This window comes from Hoplias malabaricus, chromosome 1, assembly GCF_029633855.1.
Source record: "Hoplias malabaricus isolate fHopMal1 chromosome 1, fHopMal1.hap1, whole genome shotgun sequence".
In the NCBI taxonomy this organism is placed as follows: Eukaryota; Metazoa; Chordata; class Actinopteri; order Characiformes; family Erythrinidae; genus Hoplias; species Hoplias malabaricus.
Genome location: NC_089800.1, coordinates 89,773,865 through 89,781,981, shown reverse-complemented (window position 1 = coordinate 89,781,981; position 8,117 = coordinate 89,773,865). Strand labels below are relative to the sequence as shown.

At 46.4% G+C, this 8,117-nt stretch overlaps 1 pseudogene; it reads left to right on the top strand.

The window, feature by feature from the left end:
* Positions 1-708: 708 nt before the first annotated feature.
* On the top strand, positions 709-2,131 carry LOC136679414 (uncharacterized; annotated as a pseudogene).
* Positions 2,132-8,117: the final 5,986 nt, after the last annotated feature.

Below are 8,117 nucleotides of genomic sequence, written 5' to 3'. Positions count from 1 at the left end.
CATACTCGATCTCGCCATTTGCTTCGGGGGTTCCGCCTTTTATGAGTACCATCGGCAATTCTCTGCCCGGGCCGCTGCCCGCCTGCAGCAATGAAACATCGCTTGCTACTGGGGCACTCTAGATCTAGAATTGTACTGCCGCATCTTATCAGGTCGCATTGCCTTTTCATGCGATGTGTGCGGCAACCCATCCCATCCCGCCGCATCATGTTCACTCTTCCCACAAACTTCCATCGGTGCTACCACCATTGCCCCCACTTCATCCACAGCCACCATCGCACCACAAGTTACAACTTCCAGCTCTCGCGATAGTCGCGGACGATGCCTGTCCTACCTCAATGGCCAGATGATTTGCAACCACTTTAACTCAGGTGGATGTTTCACACCCTCATGCAGATTCCTGCACATCTGCACATACTGTGGCCGGGCTCACGCCCAACCCAGCTGTCCCCTTAGACCACCTAGATTCGGCAGCAGCTGACTGCTTCTGTTCCTTTCCACTCCCATCAACGTGCCGGAATTCGCCACCTGCCTTTCCCGTCATCCTGACACTTTCGCCGTTTCCCTCTCGATGGCCTTCTCTTCTGCTTTTCTCCCGGTCTGGTAGTCCTCCCTAACTCCTCCTTCTCTGCTCGCAATCTGCTATCAGCCGAAGCCAAACTCGATGTCATTTTGTCACTTCTAGACAAGGAGGTCTCAGACGGTTTCATGATTGGCCCCTTCTCCATGCCTCCCTTCTCTTCCTTCCGGTATCACCACCCAAAAGTATTCAGGCAAAAACGCCTCATCATAGACCTTTCGGCTCCCCATGGCTCCTCCGTGCCATCCATCAATAGTCTCATCCCAGCATGGATTTTTCCTATACTCGCATCGAGGACGCTATTGCACTCATCAAGATCATAGGATACGGCGCCTGGTTGGCCAAGGTGGACATTGTCTCCGCCATTTAAATCCTCCCACTTCATCCCGATTTCTGGCACCTTTTCGGCATGCACTGTCGAGGCTCATATTACTTTGCAGTCCAACTGACCTTCGGTTGTAAGAGCAGCTTAAACCAAGATTTGACTCCTTTGCTAAAGCCCTATCTTGGATATTGCCGAACGTCTATCACCTGCCTACGTCATCCACCTCCTTGATGACTTCCTGTTGCTCGACATCCCTTCCTCCCCGCCAGCGTACTGCATTATCCAACTCAACTCTGCCTTCCGCCGCCTAGGTGTTCTCCCTCTGTCCCACTACTTCACTCGAGTTCCTTGGCATCGTCCTGGACTCTGTCCTATTTCAAGCATCCCTCCCACAGGAAAAACAAGACCGCATCATCCAGTTCCTCTCTGACTTTCTTACCCAAGCTAGTTGCAATAAGCATCGGCTCCTCTCTCTGTTGGGTCACCTCAACTTTGCCATGTGAATTATACCCCAAGGTTGCACTTTCAGTTCACACCTTCTTAATATCCCCTCTTCTGTCTTCTCTCTGTTCCAGGTTGTTAACCTAGACCCCACTTGTAAATCCGAGCCGAACTTCTGGCTCCTCCTCCTCCGCCACTGGAATGGCATCTCATTCTTCTACAACAATGCTCTTTCCAATCCCGAAGACCCCTCCATTATTAGGGATGCCGCTCCTTCTACAGGTTTCAGCGGCTACTATGATGGTCACTGGTTTGCATTCCAGTGGCCCTCAGAACTCTCCTCCTTCTCAATCGATGCAGGCAACTCAATCGCGTTGCTTGAGTTGTACCCCATCGTGGCCGCTGCCTTTCTTTGGGCCCGTCGCGCCATTATCATTCATTCAGACAACACATCAGTCCTAAACATAATTAACAAAGGGCGTTCAAAGTCACTGCCACTCATGTTCTTTCTCTGCCGTCTCGTTTGGCATTCAGTTATGCACCAATTCATTTTAAAGGCTACTCACATCCCTGGCCATTCCAATCCAATAGCTGATTCAATCTCTCATTTTCAATTTCCGAGATTCAGAGCATTGGCACCTCAATCTGACCTTCATCCCACACAGACGCCTCCATTTTCAGAAATCATCTTTCCACTTCATCCCGTCTTTCAATCATCTCACAAGACCTCATCCTCCAGGCTGCAGCACTCAACACCCTCTCTACATACTGGACTGGCTGGCTAACCTTCAGACGTTTCCATCAACTTCATAACATTCCGTTTTCATGCTTTGACTTCCAAACCATCTCCATGTCTGTCGCATCCTTTCTCTCAGTGGTTTCAGTCCCGCTTACTTCTCCGCTCACTCCTTTAGGATCGGTGCGGCTTCCTCAGCCTCCCACCAAGGAATTCCTGACCACACCGTCCAAGTCCTCGCAGCCCATGAACGATTGGCAACCGTCTAATTTTGGGTGCACGGCTTTTACGCACACGCCTCCGAGCCACCTCGAACTCCAGCCCAAACCTTCTGAGTTCACCCACCTCTCCGACGCTTCTCTGGGCATAGTCTATGCTAGTAAAAATTCAGAAATTTTTCACAGTGTATTCTAACATTCTCTGCTCTTTTGTTTTATTCAAGAAAGCGGACCTAAAAACACAATGTTAATGCGCTCCGTTCCCGACTCTGACACTGACTCCATCCGTAACTGGTCTAAACCCACACTCACACAGACTTTTGGATACAGTATTGTCCCCAAGAACAGAACAAACCCATCACAGTCTTCTGTAGTTTTTTCCTGATGGAGCTCAGAACCAATGCAGCGCTCAATAAACTCTTCACTTTTCACACGGCTTCAGTCTTAGCTTCTTTTCTGTTGAAAATTGTGAAAAGAAAGTGAAATACTGAATTACAGTTATATATTACACAAAAGACACTTTCTAACGTATTTGTACAGCTTCTGACAGAGAGCAGACCTCCAGCACCAGACACACAGACACACACACACTCCTCTACACACCTCGCCAGGTTACGCTGGGCGGTTAAACATCGCTGTAAGGATCGCTCAGTGACAATGAGGTCAGGAGCTGGTGCTGATGATTGGCTCTGGATCATAAAGACCGCTCCGACTCAACACCGTTCCACTGTTCCACCGCTCAGGGCTGGGAGGGGAGTAAAGCAAACTAGAGGTCTGCATTTCCAGGAGGAAATGCGAGATGTTGCGCCGCTGAAACCCCCGTCCCCCGATCAGTGTCTTTCCCACTTAAAGCAAGGCTGTCAATACGGTAAACGCGTGTGTCCCTATGTGACGCTATGGTGAAGGAGTTGACTGCTAAGCTGTTTGTAGTGGGATGTTAGGAGAGCACTGTCCCACAGCAGTTTACATTTGACTCTATGGAGCTCCGTAGGCCATGAATGGAAAACGATACATTTTGAATTCCACTTTATAAAACAATTCCACCTTAAGAAACCCACAATTGTATTGTGATGTCCACCTTTAAAAATGAGCACTGTAAATAAAGGTTTAAATGTTGAAAAGACAGCCTGTAAGAAACCCTGGATCATTAAGACGTCCACCTTAAAAATGACCTTTAAAATGTTAGAGACTGCCTATGTATTTCTGTGTCCCTCACAGCTCTCTCTCTCAGTGTCTGTCTCTGCCCCCTCCCCCCCTCTCTCACGCACGCTCACAGAACACAACTGACAGAATCACGATTCAATGAATTTCGACCAGGGGGGGACCCTCCAAAAAACCTCTCGTAGCTTGAAAACTTTTCCAGGTCCGAAAATGAATGAAACATACCGTAGGGACAAGGAAATTCAGGCGATCGAGTTGGTGTAAAAATTAAGTTTGAGTGAGAATTGATGGTGTAATGATGAGTTGAAAACAGGACAGATATTTAAAATTCTGCTTTCTGAAAATACATTGAACTCTATGGGAGCCAAAACACTCCTAGTGCCGAACAAACCTTCATAACTCAAGAACTGTCCCCTGTGGTTCCTCACAGGCAAAAAGAGTCTTAAAAGCGTAAAAAACATGTCCAATACATTTTAAATATCACCTTAAGAAAAATTCCACCTTAAGAAACCCACAATTGCATTGAGAAGTCCACCTTTAAAAATGACCACTTGAAATAAAGTTTAAAATGTTGAAAAGACAGCCAGTATATTGTGAATCAGGTATTCCCAAAGAATTCCACCTTAAGAAACCCTGGATAATTAAAACGTCCCCCTTAAAAATGACCTTTAAAATGTTAGAGACTGCCTATGTATTTCTGTTTCCCTCACAGCTCTCTCTGTCTCTGCCCCTCCCCCTCCCCCATCTTTCTCTCTCTCACAGAGAGGGGGGGTGTAATGGTGTAATGATGAGTTTAAAAAAAAGGCAAAGTTTTGAAATTCTGCGTTCCGACCCGCTCTTAAAATACATTGAGCTCTATGAGAGCTGAAACCCTCCCAAGTGTCGAACAAAAATTCATAAGTCAAGGACGGTATTCTCAAACGATCTGAAACATACACATGTGAGAATGGAGGAATTTCTCTACCATTTAAAATTTAAATGAAGTCTGTAGGTGAAAGTATAAGGAAGTTATGGTGAAATGTCCAGCAGAAAATTGAAAATGGAAAAAATCATTTCAATGCGTTCCTATGGGAGCGTACACACCCTCCGAACAAATGCTTATAGCTTGGAAAGATTTCCCCACATCACTTAACCGTATATACCGTTGCGACAAGGAGAGTCGATTTGGTATAAAAAATCTGTAGCTTGGGTGTGAATTGAGTTAAAAACAGGAGAAAAAATTATAAACCGCACTCTGAGCCGCTCTAAAAATACATTGAACTCTATGGGAGCCGAAACCCTCCCTAGTGCCGAACAAATATTCATAGCTCAAAAACCATATTTTAAAAAAAAATTCAAATTTACAGGTTTTAAAAAAAAAAGTTTCTCTACCATTTAAAATTTAAATACAGTTTCTAGGTGAAACTATGAGGAAGTTATGGCGAATTGTTTGGCTGGAAAGTGAAAAAAAAACGGTTTTCGGGCAGAGAAGCTAGAGTGCGGTGACATCACCCACTCTAACTGACACCCATTGAAATGAATGGAGGGATTTTAAAGGAGGGATAGAAAGGGAAGGATGAGTGCAAGAGGTCCGAAAATGGATGTGACGGGTTCCGATGCACCCGGGTCCGACTGTCTGAAATCTCGTGTCCATAGCTTGAAAATTGACAGAGAGTTACAGCACTTTGAATATTAATTCCATAGAAATGACTGGGGAAAAATGGAGCGAAAAACGAGTGTAGTGGGCGAACGATTATGGGTATCGGAAAGCTGTATACAAGCCCACATCGTTGCTATAAGACGCACAATTTCCAGGTGGATCAGAGTCGATAGCTTGAAAACTGCAGGATGAGTTAAGCGGACAAGGAAACACGGAATAATAAGAATACTGAAAAATAGAAGAACAATATATTGCGCTGCTGCTTAAAGCAGCAGGCGCAACATAACAAACAAAATCAGAAACTGATCAAAAGCAGTAACAGCAGCGTCACACATGACGTATGTTTAGTTTCTGATGTTTACTCTCGGCTGTAAGAGAAAGATGATAAACTCAGAGCAGGAGAGAGTTCACCGTGACGCCGTTCTCCTGCTGGACGTCAGCTGTTTGAAGTGAGGGCCCGTGTTAATGTGATAAAGACACGCTTCCAGAGTCTGTTTATCTGCACTAAGCTTTTTCAGCTGGAAATCTCTGCAGAGAGAGAGAGAGAGAGAGAGAGAGAGAGAAAGAGAGGGATGACCCCTGTTGGAGCGTCAGGATGGAAAAGCATCTGTGATTCAGATGGAGAATGAACAGTTTTTTTTCACAGAAATATTTACCCAAAGTGTTTTAAACCCTTTATTCAGATAGAAATAAATAAAATACTATTCCACTGCATCTCTCTCTCTCTCTCTCTCTCGTGCTCTCTGTTCTTATTTCTTTAAGTGCACAAAGAGACTGAATACAATTAATACTACATTTAGAGTTAATTTGTTCTTCGTTCTTCTTCCACAGCCAGCTTCAGTGTTAAATCATTAATACATTTAGAGATTAAGGGGATTTCACTGGAGGCACACAGCTGAGGTGAGCAGAGGGGTGCAGCAGTGTCCCTCTGAATGTGTGTAGAACATTATGGTGATATTTTTTCAGGATCGCGTCAGAGGGAGAATATAACTCTCATCCTGGCCTCTCCACTGGCTGCCTGTGCATTTTAGAGTACACTTTAAGATTCTCTTACTTGTTTTTAAAACTTTAAATGGACTCGCCCCACCTCACCTCACCTCTCTGCTACATCCCCACGTCTCTGCTCAGTGCCTCGGGTCCGATCAGCTGCTCCTGGAGGTTCCGAGGTCGAAACGGAAGCTCAGAGGAGATAGAGCCTTTTAAGTTGCTGCACTAAAACAGTGGAATAACCTCCCATTACAGATTAGACCGGTTACTCACCATCGACTTTTAAAACCTCTCTTAAACCCATTTTTATACCTTGACTTTCAACTCAGCTTTGTTTTATTTGAGTGATTTATTTCTCTTTATTGGTTATTTTTTGTTTTATAACCATCTTTGTACAGCACTTTGTTTCAGCTGTGCTCTATAAATAAAGTTGAGTTGAGAGTTGAGTAACACTTTACTGTAGGGTGCTGTTCTTAAGGCTCCGTGAAACCTACATAACGCCTTTATTACAACTGATATAAACAGAGATAAACATTTATAAACGCTGATCCCGCATGCTATGACACACTCTAATATCACTTGACAGAGTCTAGTCTGGTCTGTGAGGAGTGTGGTGTGTTCTCTCTGTGTCTGCGTGGGTTTCCTCCAGGTGACTGTCTGTGAGGAGTGTGGTGTGTTCTCTCTGTGTCTGCGTGGGTTTCCTCCAGGTGACTGTCTGAGAGGAGTGTGGTGTGTTCTCCCTATGTCTGCGTGGGTTTCCTCCGGGTGACTGTCTGTGAGGAGTGTGGCGTGTTCTCCCTGTGTCTGCGTGGGTTTCCTCCGGGTGACTGTCTGTGAGGAGTGTGGTGTGTTCTCTCTGTGTCTGCGTGGGTTTCCTCCGGGTGACTATCTGTGAGGAGTGTGGTGTGTTCTCCCTGTGTCTGCGTGGGTTTCCTCCGGGTGACTGTCTGTGAGGAGTGTGGTGTGTTCTCCCTGTGTCTGCGTGGGTTTCCTCCAGGTGACTGTCTGAGAGGAGTGTGGTGTGTTCTCCCTATGTCTGCGTGGGTTTCCTCCGGGTGACTGTCTGTGAGGAGTGTGGTGTGTTCTCCCTGTGTCTGCGTGGGTTTCCTCCGGGTGACTGTCTGTGAGGAGTGTGGTGTGTTCTCTCTGTGTCTGCGTGGGTTTCCTCCGGGTGACTATCTGTGAGGAGTGTGGTGTGTTCTCCCTGTGTCTGCGTGGGTTTCCTCCGGGTGACTGTCTGTGAGGAGTGTGGTGTGTTCTCCCTGTGTCTGCGTGGGTTTCCTCCAGGTGACTGTCTGTGAGGAGTGTGGTGTGTTCTCTCTGTGTCTGCGTGGATTTCCTCCAGGTGACTATCTGTGAGGAGTGTGGTGTGTTCTCCCTGTGTCTGCGTGGGTTTCCTCTGGGTGACTGTCTGTGAACAGTGTGGTGTGTTCTCTCTGTGTCTGCGTGGGTTTCCTCTGGGTGACTGTCTGTGAGGAGTGTGGTGTGTTCTCTCTGTGTCTGCGTGGGTTTCCTCTGGGTGACTGTCTGTGAAGAGTGTGATGTGTTCTCCCTGTGTCTGTGTAGGTTTCCTCCCATGCTCCAAAAACACACGTTGGTAGGTGGATTGGAGACTCAAAAGTGTCCATAGGTGTGAGTGGGTGAGTGAATGTGTGAGTGTGTGTGTTGCCCTGTGAAGGACTGGCACCCCCTCCAGGGTGTGTTCCTGCATCATCAGCACCTGACCTTACCTTATATCAGGGCTGAATACCATCAGGTCCTCACAGCAATGTTCCACCTTCTTGTGTCAGTTTCCAGTAGAGTCTGTTACTGCAATAGGACCCCATATTAAAACCATATGTTATAATAACTAGAGCCACTGAGGCATGTTTAACTATGGCCTGCTCCATCCCTCACCCTCGCATCAGTGATGACATCATTGTCAAAGCCAGTGGTTGATGGTCATGTGTTAGACCTCAGATTGAGCCAGGAACATCTCAGAGACTCAGATCTGTGACGTTTTTGGAGAATGACCCTCAGCTCCAGCCCTC